Source organism: Coturnix japonica, chromosome 1 (genome assembly GCF_001577835.2).
Source record: "Coturnix japonica isolate 7356 chromosome 1, Coturnix japonica 2.1, whole genome shotgun sequence".
Classification (NCBI taxonomy): domain Eukaryota; kingdom Metazoa; phylum Chordata; class Aves; order Galliformes; family Phasianidae; genus Coturnix; species Coturnix japonica.
This window is the reverse complement of record NC_029516.1, coordinates 7,387,565-7,402,043: the sequence shown is the minus strand read 5'-3', so window position 1 is coordinate 7,402,043 and position 14,479 is coordinate 7,387,565.

Below are 14,479 nucleotides of genomic sequence, written 5' to 3'. Positions count from 1 at the left end.
TCTTTTCAGTGCCATTCATTCTTCCAGTCTCCTAAGAAAAAGGGTTGGAAAAGACATTCTTAAGCCATGGCCAAAAGCTGTCCTTGAGCATTTTTGGAGCTAGATCTTTATGATGAACACAACTCTTTGCCAATTGCAGAAGGAGAAGCTTAATCTCTGAGTGTAATGTTCTAACCCGGAACACAATCACTTAAAAATTATGCTTTAAAGGAATCTCCCACAACAATTTTATGACCCAACCAAGACAGATAATATGATCTGCTGCTATGTTTCCTTGGGATGTGAACTCCAAAATAAATAGCTCAAGTATTTAACCTAGGAAATTCTTTCTACTGTAATTCAATGTTCCTGCTCATCTGGAGTTGAGGTTCTCTCTAGAAGAGTTCAATATGTATAATCAATTTTGCCTAACAAACATAGTGTCATGGAAGTTTTGTTTCTTCAAATTAAATATATCACAGTAAATGCAGTGCAGATCGTAATGCAAGTGTGATATCATCACAAAGTAAAAATAAGATATCTGCCCAGCATATATTTCATAATTTTATGGTTTGTCTTAGCAGTTCTCCCTTCTTGTACTCCCAGAAAATCTTTTTGTGACATCAGTCAAGAATTACTGTCATTATATCAGAAAGTCTATGCATCAAAAACATGTCTACAATACAAATAAGGAGATAGTGATGATTTTCATTTTTTTTTTTTTTTTAATAAATGGAAAAATATTGATATGTGGATGCAGTTCAGCCCCTGTAGTGTGTAATGTATCTGATAGGACTGAAAAATTTGGATTAGATTATATTCAATCTAGAAACATGATTTAAATTTAAAGCTTGGCAATTCTCATGTGCATCCAGAAAAAAATTATGGGTTTGGAAAGAAACTGATTATTTTCTTAAACATTTCTGAAAGAGAATCTTCTTTTACTCATTAATCACAGAATTTGTCCATAAATGAGAAAACACAAATAATAATAATAAATAATAAAAATTCAAATTTGTCACTCCCCGAAGCAAACTTCCCAAAATTTATCAAGTGAATTTAAAGAATTAAATTAATTATTTTTAAAGAGAATTCTAGTGATTCTAGAATCTTAGAAATCATAAAGGTCTCCTCCTTTGAAGACACTAAGTTAAACAGAAATTTTCTTACACAAAAATATTATCAGTAACCTTTCTAGGCACCCTTTTTGAGCTAGAAGATGAGAAACATGCTCTAACTTCTGCTCTTGTGAATGTTTATTTATAGAAAGGAGAAGGATGCTTCTATGGAGCTTTACTTATTACATTCTTCTAAGGAAAAAAGAGTAGGCTTGAATGTCTTCAGGCAGAGCATTGCATTGATCCTGAACCTGACCCTGACCCTAAAAAACCTTTGAATCTTGCTCAAGGGTTTGATGGCTTAAACTGACAAGCTACTGAATCAGAAAGATGGACAAACTCTCCAATAGCACCTTTTTCTGAGAAAGACACTAAATCTAGCTCTTCTTCTAGAAAAGACTGTTGAATTAAAGAACAGATTTTCAGTTGTTTGCATTTTCAGAGTTGAGCTCATCTTCCTCCTGTACCTAGTTGCATACCATATCTCTTCTTTTCACCTCACATTCCTTTAGATTCAATTGTGGAACTAAAATAAATAAATTGCAACTCATTACATTCATATCCCCCTCACAATCTATACCAGCTGTCTAATTGTTTTTGAGTGTTTTGTGGGCCTCACTGTTGATGTGTCTGCAGGAAACACTAGAAGAAGAAAAGGAAAAAGACTGTGTGTTATTTACATCTGTGTCCATCAACGCAAAAGGGTGGCTCATAACATTGCCTAAGATTAGGTTAATGGGGACTTGAGTCAGACATAGCAGACATAGATCTGATGCTTTGACTGCATGGAAGACAGAATGGGCACAGGCTGAACTGTCCATGCACATTCTTGGTGAGACAAAGGACTCCAAAGGATGCCAATAGCCTGGTAGATTCAAGATAAAGGAATGTATTCTTTCTATCGAACACATACAAATCAGGACTTCACATAGTCTAGTCCCTCTGAAGAGATGTCACTGATCAAGAATAATATCTGATGTTTTACTGGTTTGGATGCATTTGGTTACGTCTGTAACATTTACTGACTATTTTTCCTTTCCCAACAGCAGAATAATTGTCATCAGAAGACAAGAGAGTTTTTCTCTATTAAAAAAGGAATCAGGACTGTAAATTCTGTAGAACCTTACAAAATCTGTAAGATATTGAGCCAAAATATCTACCAACATTCAGCTGAAAATTGTCATCTCACGTATTTTCACTTCCAAAGGAACATCATATATTGCTATGCCATCAGAAATTGTAGAAGTGCTAAATTGAAATGACATAACATTAATATAATGCTCATATTACACATGAAATGACATAACATTAATATAATGCTCATATTACACATTTTTGCCCTGGCAGTTTCTATGAGCTGGCCTTTAAATTACCTCAGCTACAGTAGCAGAACAAAGTACTGCAGAATCAATAAAGAATTTTCACATGCTACACTTGCAGTGACTTTAGCAGGGTTCTCTTAACAAAGAAAGGATCACAGTCTCAATCTGAAAAAAATTCGTCAGTTAATAACATTGTAATTTCTATCTATAGCAGAGAATACTGAGAAGATGTTTTGTTGTAATAGATTTTAATTTATTTTATTTTACTTGGAAGTTTCTAGGATGATGGTGGCAAGCATTTTCCCATTGTTATACTGCCACAAAAGTCTAAGCCAGCTCAGGGGAATTTTTAAAAGCTTTGCTGTTTCTGCATGTCCAACTGTGTGAACAGAACTTAAGAACTTGAGTTTTGTTGGGAAAAAAAAGATACTTTTCTTCCAAAGCTTTTCAGTAACTAACCTTGGGAAAACTGAGAATTCAGGTTTGCATATGTTATATCATTTAAGATATCAACAATAAATACAAAGGTTGAGCTGAAAGTATTGCCTCTTATTTTATTATATTGACCCACAATTTCAGTGACAGAGTTGCTGAATGGCAGTAGAGATTGAACCTTCCCACCAGGATTCCATTATATTTTTGTTGCTGTGTGCAGCAGAGGGGCAGTCTGACAAAGTAATGTCTGATAGAGGTGTGGAGGTAGCAAAGCCATGTCACTGAATTCCTCCATGCTGAAAAAAATGACACCCATTGACATTCATCGTTGCTTGCAAAATGTTTCTGAAGATCAAACAGTGGATGTGAGTACAGTGAGGTTGTGGGTAATGCATTTTAACAGTGGTGACAGCTACAGTGAGTCACCTCCATGGGCACAGACTGTTATGAGTGCAGCATCAGCTCTTGTTCATTGCTGGTGAAAGTGCACAGATAATACTGGTGTCTGTATTGAAAAACAGTGTTTTATAGCTGAGCATTTGCTCTATCAAACAGTGTTTTTTACTCTTTGCAACTGTTGTAGTTCACATGGAAATAAATAGGAGGCATTATTTTTGGAGCAAACTAAAGTAAAAATATAAATGATATAAAAATATAAATGATATAAAATCATCGACTTTGAAACCTGCAATGTTTTGTGTGTTATTAAAAAAATGCAACATCTGAGCTACTATGCAGGTCGTGCAGAAGCTTTGCAGAATCTGAAAAGCATTCACATTTTTAATGGGTAAAATTCCTACAGTATACACTCAATAAAATCCAATTGCACTCTCCTAAATTCACCACAAAAATCTCATGACAAAATTAAAATAAAATAAAAATCAGTCTATTATTCTTTTATTCTTGGAAAATATCTCTAAGTTAGACCATAATATATTGTATTAAAGCCCATCTTTGGTGAATGGCAGTTTGGGATGCTCAGATCCTACTTGAACTATATTGTTTGACTATGATATTACACAGATTGTCTGAGCAGTGGGAGATAATATCTGCAGAGAGATCTGGTCTCCATATTTAAAATAATTTCTGCACTAAAGAGTGAATTAAGAAAAAGGAACATAATCTTATTCTAAGTTAATGTTTTAAAGTAAACAAACAACAAAAATCCATATGAAATTCCTCATATTTTTTGAGTCAAGTGTTTTATATATAGAATATATAGGGTCATCCTATTTTGATTTCCAAAGAAGTATGTTACAATAGTAAAACTGGAAATGAAATGACTGATGGAGTTATATTTACTTTTCATTTGCATATCTTAGGGATGTCCTCAATGTCTTTGTCATTCAGATTATTGCTTTGTAGAAACCACTCGTCCAAATTCAAGTGACATGATTTAGTAATTTGTAGACTTTTCTCTGTTTTTATTCCTTTTGTAGACAATTTATTTTGGTCACAAGTTCACTAAGTATAACCTATTTGCCAGTATTTCCAAATTCTTATTTCTATACTTCTAAACTTTCTCATATCTTAAACAAGAGGCTAGTCTCTACTGTATTAGTGTACCTGGTAAACAATTTTCCAGTAGACATCTTTGCAAAATTATCTTTCTAGCACTGTCTTAAGATTTCTCCAACTCTATATGCAATGATATTTAGCATAATAGACTGTATTAAACAACTTACAGACTGCGAATGAGTGTCTGGGGAAGATCAAGCTCGAATAAAGCAGATCAGGCCTCATTAGAGTGGGAGAAATATACACTGATCTAGTCCTGCCTCATCACTCTTTTGTCGTAACAGAACCAAATGAAATCCTTTTGAATGATTACTCGCCAACAGAAGCTGTGAAAACCATCAGTATGGGTATAAAAAAAAAAAAAAATGTATGAACAATAATAGTTTCTTCACTATGTGAAGAATTTTAAACTAATGTGAACTTGTATCTAAAAAACAAGAACTGACATTACCACAACTTTGCCTTTTCTCAATACTTCAATCCAGCCTTCATTATCTCTTTCATCCTGATTATCACGCTGTTGAAAAACACTTTTGAAGCACTGTCAGGGCTACATCAACCTGATCAACATTTCTCCAGGTGATGCACTGCCTCCTAAATTTTTCTGTTTTATCAGTGGGCTGATTCTCCACTGCATTTCTCTGTTGCCAGTTTTCCTGTGCTTCAGCTGCAGACAGTCTGGCTGAAACTGTGTTAGGAACAATGGACAAAGAGCGTTCTGTGCTCCTGACCTCGAATGACATGGCATGGCCTGCCTCCACACACTTAATCGAGCTTCTCTCCAAAGGAAACTGGGATGAAAATAACCAAACTGATCATGGGAAACAGACCCAGACAAGCATTGTCTCCTGAACTGTGCCCAGGTATTGTCTGAACAGTGCTTAATGGCACAAGGCAGGGAGCACGCTAACAGCTAAAGACCATGTATATTGGTAGGATAGTGCTCCAACTTGCTCCCTGGTCTTGGGTTTTCATACAATTTACTGGTATAGACATAATCTATGGTGGGAACAAGCTTTTATTTTTGATGGTGAAACAGTGCTAGCACAACAGGTTCTACATTGCTAATGAAATCTCTTTGGAATGATGGGAATAGTATCCTATTATTACAGTAGGATTCTGATTTTTCTGGGAACGTAACTTGTGAAACAAGAGTAAGATGAAATGGAGTTTATTGTGCTTATTTATTTATTTATTTTCCTGCTGTTGTTTTTGCTGGTAGTGGTCATTCTAGTTTTATTGTTATTTTGCACTCTGCAACCTGAAACAGAAAAAATCAGATTCTTCTGAGCAAGGCTACTAAAAAATGTCTACAATATTGTCTGCTCTACTGGGAAATAGAGTCATTTTTCTTTCTGAGTACCACCAAAAGCGTGGCTGTCCTCACAGCCCCTGTCAAGGAAAAATATGGATGATCTAAGAGAAAGAAAAGCAAATCAGGAAACTGCCTGCAGAGATAAGAGTGAGGAGGATTTAAAAGGATAGTGTTTCCATAAATCAAGGCAACCGGTGACAGCTTTAAAGTAAGGGTCAAAAACATTGCAAGAGGTGTCACTAGGATAAGAAGTTAATCCAAGTTTCCATCTCTCAGCCTTTAGTGCTTGTTCAAGTGGAAGTTAAAGATCCCATGGCATTATTTCAGGATCATAAGAGATTGATATCCTGCTCAAATTCTCCCTTTCAGAATCATTACAGGCCTCTACACCAATATCAATACACACAGATTTATGTGATTGCTGTAAACAAAAGGAACACATTAGTCTGCATACCACTGCTATAGTTTATTCAACCTGTTTGCACGTCAGCAGAGAATATCAAATTGATAGAACACTGGGTAGTGTACACAGCGTCACGATGGATTCACAACAAGAAAAGGGGAAAAAGAAAAAAACAAGAAAAAAAAAACTGTTAAAAATGTAACTATTACAGAAGACTCCAAGAAACCATGAGAGACATGCATAAATTGCACACATTTATCAAAAATTCTCTTTGATTCTCTGTACATGGAATTATGCTCCCATCTTATAAAAGGAATTATTGTTTCCTACCTCAGAAATAAAATGGCTTTTGTGTCATTCATCTGAGAGTGCAAAACAAACAAAAAAGCTGAAGTGCCAAAATTTAAATTTAAATTCTTAGATTTGACACTGCCATACACAGAATATCCATTAATGTAGGATTATGTTCTTTTAAAGTAATTCACTAGGCAAGTTTTGAAGTGGAAAGCATACAGGATCACTGACCTGAAGAAAAGGAAACTGGTGCCTGTTTTTTAGTGAAACAGAAGTTAAACCCATTTGCTACTCCCTTAAAATATTTTCAGCAGCAAAGGTAGAAATAGTTCTTGTGAGTAAGAGATCTATCAAATGAAGTATTTTTAAAAGTAGATTAAGAGTGTTTCCAATTTTCTTTGCTTAAAAAATAAAATAAAATAAAAATCTTTGTTAATTTCATTTTTATAAATTATTTAGCACATATACAGACAAGCCAGTATACAGACACAGCAGTGTAGCCTGGTGATCAAGACTGGGAATCATGGAACAGGAAAAAGAAGGCATTGTTAAAATGGTTTTATATCTGTAACATTGTGATGCATCTTACTCTCCTGTTTTCATTATTTGATCAAAAAAGTGGGAAAAAGAAAAGGTCAGAGAAATGACAATTTTCAGTATTAGTAGCAAAAAATATAATTAAGCAGGAGGGAAGACTCCTTTGGCCTCAGTTACATTAATTCTGACATATCCCAGTGGAGTGGAAGAGAATAATACTGGATTTGGAAGGAGGAATTTAAATAGGTGTTCTAAGAGAATGCACAGAAATGAAAAAGCTAAGATAAATAGTTTTTTAAAAAGATGAATAAATAAATAAATAACAACAACAAAAAAAACTCGTATGACAATTTATACAGACCCTGGAGTAGTAACAAAAAAGTTTCACATCTCTGAGTGACAATTTCAGTTTTAAATTAAACCTCACAGTTGAAACACAGATTTTAACTTTTTTAACAGAATTGGAAACAATGAGTATCAGGAACAGAGAGATCCTCCAGAGCACTCACGTGCAATATATTCATTGAGATTACAATCAAGGAAGAATCAATAACATAAAAACAGTTGTGTTTCTTCCTTGCTAAAAAGTAAGTAAAGAATAAAATTAGGCTTCAGACTGTGGCTACTGCCTTTACTTTGGTAGATAGTTTCTTCAGAAAGTTAGGGGGCTGCTTTTCTGAAAGGGTGTTGAGGTGGCAGTAAAAATTATTTAGGTGCAGCCATGACACCTAAACATAGTTTTAAGACTCCAACTAATTAATCCATGATTTTTTGTGCTGATGAAGCTACTAGAATTAATTCAACAAGATAGCAGAAAACAGCTAAAAGGGTTATTATTGATGCACTGTCTATTTGGAGTCATTTGAAAGACAGGTTAGACATAGCATAAGATTTTTAGGTCTGCAAATTCTTGTCATTAATATCACTTCCAAACTGTGGAAAATCATTACTTTAGTCATGGCACCTTTAGATTGCATTCAGATTGTAACACTTTGCTGTTACATTAAATTTGTAAATGATCTTTAAAATATTCGTGGGAAGCACAGCTGAACACAGTAGGCACCACAGCTGTTTGTTTGGGAATTTGCTTAAGCCCTTGTGTTGGCCATTAGTACCAGAGTCACTATTGCTTCCTTGCTGGTGAATGTATTACTCAGTGTGAACAAAACCACTGTAATTCCTGAAGCAATATTCACTGTTATTCAGGAGTGCAGGGAAGAGTGTCAAAATGCCAGTGAGAACCAAAGAAGAAAATATCACCTGCCTGAAAAATTAAATGGCTTTCTATAAAAAAGATACATAAATATATATACATATGTTGAAACTAGGCTGTTACATGAATTATTAAAGATATGTTTAATGTTGATATTTGTTTTAGATGGACAAGAAGATTTAATAAGATGTTTCATATCTTTGCATAGGTGAATAAACAGTTATCCCCCAAAATAATTTCATTTGAGATGAAGCCAAAGCATGAGAGTGAACTGAAAATAAATAAATAAATAAAATAAAATAAAATAAAATTATTTTTATTAATTGAAGAGTTATTTTTAACAGCAAAGAAATAAATTAGTTACTTATAATTACAGGTCTTGTTTTAAGCAGGAACGATATTTCTCATATTACAGGTAAGGCAGTAAATTGACCTAATGGCAATTTTTCTTCGTGTCCATGCTCAGTGTGGGAACAGAGCTGGAACATGTTTGGGCTCTGCTGGAGACTGAGGCTGAACTGGCTCAGAAAAACTACTTTCAGTCACTGAGCTGTCTGTTTTCTATGACAGGGATCTCTCTGTAGGTTGTATTAACCAACCATGATAAAACCACTTGCAGTTTGGAGGTCTCCTTGTGACACACTGCCAATCACAGTGCAGATGTCTGAACTTTGGTCTCATATTTGAATCTGGCTTCAGTTCACGCCCTAGTGCTGCATTAGACTTCCAGCAGTTTCTCCATTATAATATTTTGCATAAACTATTGTTCTTGGTCATGAAGTAGTTACATTTTCAGCTTTAGTCTTGAGCTTTTGCCTTCAGGCCTCTCTGTGCTCTTATTTCATTTATTTGATGGGTAAAGTAGTTTCATATTTGATGTGTCCTGAGTAGGACACAGGGATGTATTTCTTATGGGCTATTTGTGTTTGTAGAAGCAGTTCAGTTTTTTTGTTGACGGAAGGTCACAGTTTACCTCACTAAGATGGGTGGGAATGGATGAAGAGTGCTCTCGTAGCTGTCACTAACGAGAAAATAGTGAATGCCAATATAAGAACTGCTGTTAGTTGTGTTCATGTTCTTAAACAAAATGGGGATTAAAGCATGATTCTTTCCCTGCCCTGGGAGAAGCAATGCTTTAATAGAATTTTTTTGTTGTTGTTGTAAAATTACATTCTATTCCTCCAAAACCCATTTTCCAGGGCAGATTAAGTATCCTGGTTGTATTACTGAAGTCAGGCTTCAGTTCGTTGGCATTTCAGTCCCTCGGGTGATTTACTGGGTTACTCCTCTGGTGTCTGCTTCTGCAGTGTGGAGACGGGATAGTGCCAGAACAAATGCAGGAAGATGTGCCAGCTCTTAGTACGCAGCATCCCAAAGCACCAACATTTGGCAGAAACAGAAACACTGTTAATAGAGTAAACCACTAAAATCTGCATTTAATCATCCAAGCAGCATCTCCCCACACTTGCAAGAGAATGTTCAAATGAGAAAGCAAACCAAAAGGCAAATCTGAGTGTCAGAGAGGGTAGGAACAAAGAATGTGCTTAGAGGATTAACTCCTTAGAAATAAACTTCTCTTCTTTATACTTTTCTTGTTCTTAAAATGGGAAAAATCTAATGCTTATATGTAAGCGTGAGTATAATTATGTTTTAGCTGAATCACATACAGAGACCAGACCATGTTTGGCTGAAAAAATAAAACAAATTAAACGTAGGAGAACCCTACTCACATCACTCCTGCTGGTTGTCAGCACAGCATGCTTTACTACAGACGATGATCTAGAATTTTGGGTGGGATAGTGGAGTCACTGACAACTGTAATGAAGGCAGCTCCTCCTTTTGCTCTGAATAAAGAAAATTTCCCATCTGCATTATCATACTGCCCACATATTTCCATGCATTTCTCTGTAGATCTAATTTGTAACATCCCCACCACACAGCACTGAAGAAAATAACATCATACTCAGAAATTGCTGAAATAGCAAAGGAATGCAGAATAGTCAGCAAGATATGACAGATTCAAAGAGCGTACTGGCTTGTTTCTAATCTTTCTGCATTTCACAAGAGCATTTGGGGGTTTTATCACTTTGTTTTATTTTAATCCTGCTAGGTTAGGTAAGATAGTTGTTGATTTTAAAGTATGCAGAACACATGTTAACTGAAAACAAGAATGTGCCACTCTAAACAGAAATGTGAACCTCAGTTTCCCATCTCAGATCTGTAACACTGTGAACCTAGCTTCCAAAAACACAGTAGTGATTTTGCCGAGACAATTAGTCACGTACTGATCAGGGATTAATGATTGTAGCTCACTAAAGATTGATGATTTTAAAGCAACTGATGATTGAGACCTCTTTAGTCACTGGTGGTGCAAGTACTTTCCACTGAAATACAGTGGGCAGTTAGACTGTAGATCTAAAAGGATAATCTTTCTGCCAGGCAGTGATATAGGTCTGGCTAAGTTTCTAGGGGTTATTGATAGAAAACAACTATATCCACTAGAAAGATTTGGGTAAAATTATAGCAAACTCTCTAGATGTTCAGTGAGTGAACGTCAGACCTGCAGTGAGATCATGAAGGAGTCAAACACACCATGTGTCAAAGGAGAACTTAGAAGTGGGTGACATTAAAATAGAAATGTTAATACAATAAGAAGCTGTTATTCTCCAAAAAGTTGTTCCCAAAACATTTCAAGTCTTCTCCTTTAATTTCTTAGGAAGACAACTGTTTGGGAAAACAGATGCTTCTCAGACACCATATAAATGATCCATTCAAAATCTGCAATTTCCAGGGTTTTGACACCAGTCCTGAACTGCACTGTGGGCATATAGACGTTACAGCTGACCCAGAAATGTGAGCTGTCATTCACTGTGCTGAGCTGTGATTACTCCACTAATCATCCCTATTTTCCTTTGATTTCTGCATTTTACTGAGAGCCCATATAGAATGAAGGACCACACACAGTTTTTCCTGCTATAAGGCTTAATAGTTGCTCCGATGTTTCCTTATGGTTTGTGACTATTGCACCTCTAAGCCACAAGATGTTGTCTTAAATTAGGCTAACACCTCAGCCTAGGCATACCTAAACATAATTAGCTTGTTCAGACTTTCACAGACTGTTATAGCTATAATTTCTTCCAGGTTACAACAAGCTTACTTAAACAGAAATTTTCCCAAACACCTTAGCACAGAAAAGTTTAAATAAACATGATTCAGGCCTACTGCATTGTCCCATTCATTTGGCTTCCATTTTTGCCATTAAATTCTAACACACAGTTCCTCCATGCTTGGGTTTATTTTACTATGAAGAATTTGGATATATATATGTATTTACTTTTCATATTTCAAGGAGGATATGTACATCCATAAATATCAAGCCCTACTACAATGCGGATGGAAAGAGGTATACAGTAAACTCAGATCACATCAAAGATTCCCAGAAAGCCCAATGTTAGGCAGAAAGTAAACATGCCGTGCCTAAAGATGAGCTTTTATTTCCTAAACAAAACAGAGGAACTAGAAAAAAATCTTGTCCAAATTCTGCCTTTTTTTTTTTCTTTTTTTTTTTTTCTTTTTTCCCCAAGGCCTTCTGTGACCTTGCTAGTAAAAGCTGAGCTAAGGGCAGTTGGAGTGGCTTAGGGAAAGTATCTTCACCCTTACAAGCACTTTAAGTATCTGTAAAAATCAAACAGTAAGGAATAAATCTTGCTTTGTTAAAAGAACTAGATTTTTCATTTGCTTTACTAAGTTGCCTTGGTATTAAAAAAACAAAACAAAACAACCTCAGCCATGATGTGAGCAGTTGTTTCCCAAATGCCCCTTTCATTTTCCAAAAGCTGCATTGTGCGATTTTATATAATGTTAACATTTTTGTTAAATTGGATAAATGCACATGAATGGAAAAGTTTCATGCAAATGAAACTAAGAACACATGTTGTATTAATGCAAAAATTGTGCTGGCTCATTTTGTTGCCAAAGGGGTCTCTACACACCTGCTATTACTTCCATCAAAACTAAGACCAGCTTTGCATCAGATGGGCTAGACAGATTTTCATTTGGAGCCACTGTCAAACAAAGTGGCATGAATCATTAAGCAGCAGAATATAATAATTTTGGACTATGCATACTCAGGAAAACTTTTGACTGTCAAGGACAAAGCCAAAACCAGAAGTCTACTGTCTCACAGCTGTTAAAATTAAGTGTACCAGCTACCACTGTCTGCTGCTAACATATATCAGTACAGTTTCATCTCTGTTTTCATCAGTCAGTTTATCCCAGGGAGGTGGTGGTGTCCCAGATCCTGGAGCTGTTCAAGGAAAATTTAGATGTTTTGTTGAGGGACATGGTTTAGAGAGAACTATTGGTGATAACTTGGACTGGATGATCTTGTAGGTCTTTTCCAACCTTCTATGATTCTATTTCAGTGGATGGTGAGCAGATGGAAGGACTGTCTAAATAGCGGGGTTATTTAGAACAATCAAAAGACCAGCTTAATAACAATTAAGAATAAAAGTTCTTGACAGTGTAGATTTACATTGTCTAAAATGTGCCTAAATTTAGGAGTATGTAAGCAGACATTTAAATATTTCATCAGTGTCTAATTGTGGTATGTCATAATTATGGAACAAATCCTCCTTGTTCACACACTTGATCACAAGAGGAATGAGCATGTGATGCAAGACGGCCAGCATGGCTTCACCAGGGGAAGGTCATGCCTAACCAATCTGGTGGCCTTCTGTGATGGAATGACAGCATAGGTGGACAAAGGGAAGGCAACCAATGTCATTTGCCTGGACTTGAGGAAGGCCTTTAACATGGTCTCCCTCCACATCCTTATCTCCAAATTGGAGGGTTGTGGATTTGATGGGTGGACCACCTGATGGAATTGGTTGAAAGGCCACAGATGGAGGGTGGTGTTTAGTGGTTCTGTGTCCAGGTGGAGGTCAGTAATGAGCTGTGTCCCTCAGGGGTCTGTCTTGGGAACAATCCTCTTTAACATTTTTATCAGAGACATAGATGATGAAATTGAATGCACCCTAAGCAAGTTTGCTGATTACACCAAACTGAGTGGTGTGGTTGATACAGTGGTCAGAGGGGATGCCATTCAGAGGGACCTCAACAGACTTGAAAGTTGGACCTGGGTGAATCTAATGAGGTTCAGCACAGCAAAGTGCAGGGCTTTGCACTTGGTCCCAGAGGAATCTTGGACATATATACAGACTGGAAGGAGAAGTCCTTGAGAGTAGCCCTGCCGAGAAGAATCTGCGGGTCCTGATGGGTGAAAAACTTAACATGAACCAGCAGTGTGCTCTTGCAGCTCAGAAAGCAAATGGTATCCTAGGCTCCATTAGAAGAGGGGTGGCCAGCAGGGATGTGGAGGTGACTGTCCCTCTCTACTCTGCCCATGTGAGGCCCCATCTGGAGTACTGTGTCCAGGTCTGTAGCCTCCAGTACAAGAAAGACAGAAGGTTGTTGGAGAGGGTCCGGAGGAGGGCCACGAAGATGATCAGAGGGCTGGAGCACCTTCCCTACAAAGACAGGTTGAGGGAGCTGGGCTTGTTCAGCTTGGAGAAAAGGCTGCAGGGTGACATAATCAGCTTTTCAGTACCTAAAGGGAGCCTATAAACAGGAGGGGAGTCAACTCTTTGAAAGGGTGGATAACAGCAGGACAAGGGGAAATGGTTTTAAGTTGAAGGAGGAAAGGGTTAGGTTGGATGTCATGGGGAGGTTCTTTACTATGAGATTGGTGAGGTGCTGGAACAGGCTGCCCAGAGAGGTTATGGATTCCCTGTTTCTGGAAGTGTTAAAGGCCAGGCTGGATGAGGCCCTGAACAGCCTGGTCTAGTATTGAATGTGGAGGTTGGTGGCCCTGCCTGTGGTGGGTTGGTTGGAGATTCATTATCCTTGAGGTCCCTTCCAACCCGGGTCATTCTGTGATTCTGTGATAATTATCAACAGATTTCAGATCAGTGACATGATTCTTTTATGTGATTATAGGCATTTAATCCCATCTAAAATAGTCTGGAATATCAGAGATAACTGCATGGTATTAGCTTATGGTGATGCAGAAAAAAGAGTAGGTGCATACCAGTACTGAGTGATAGCTGGAGCCCAGGCCATACTGCAGAATATTTCAAATGCCATTGCCTTCCTATTATAAGGAGATGAATCACAACTGGTATTTGATTAGCTGTGATCTCTAGCATCTACAAGATTCAATTAATTTATCTAAATTTAGATTTCTGATGCAGTTTGTAGAAACTTTGAAGATGACAAATGACAAATTACCCATCAAAAAGAATGCAGACACAGTCATGATCATAGACTGGCTATGGACCTTATACA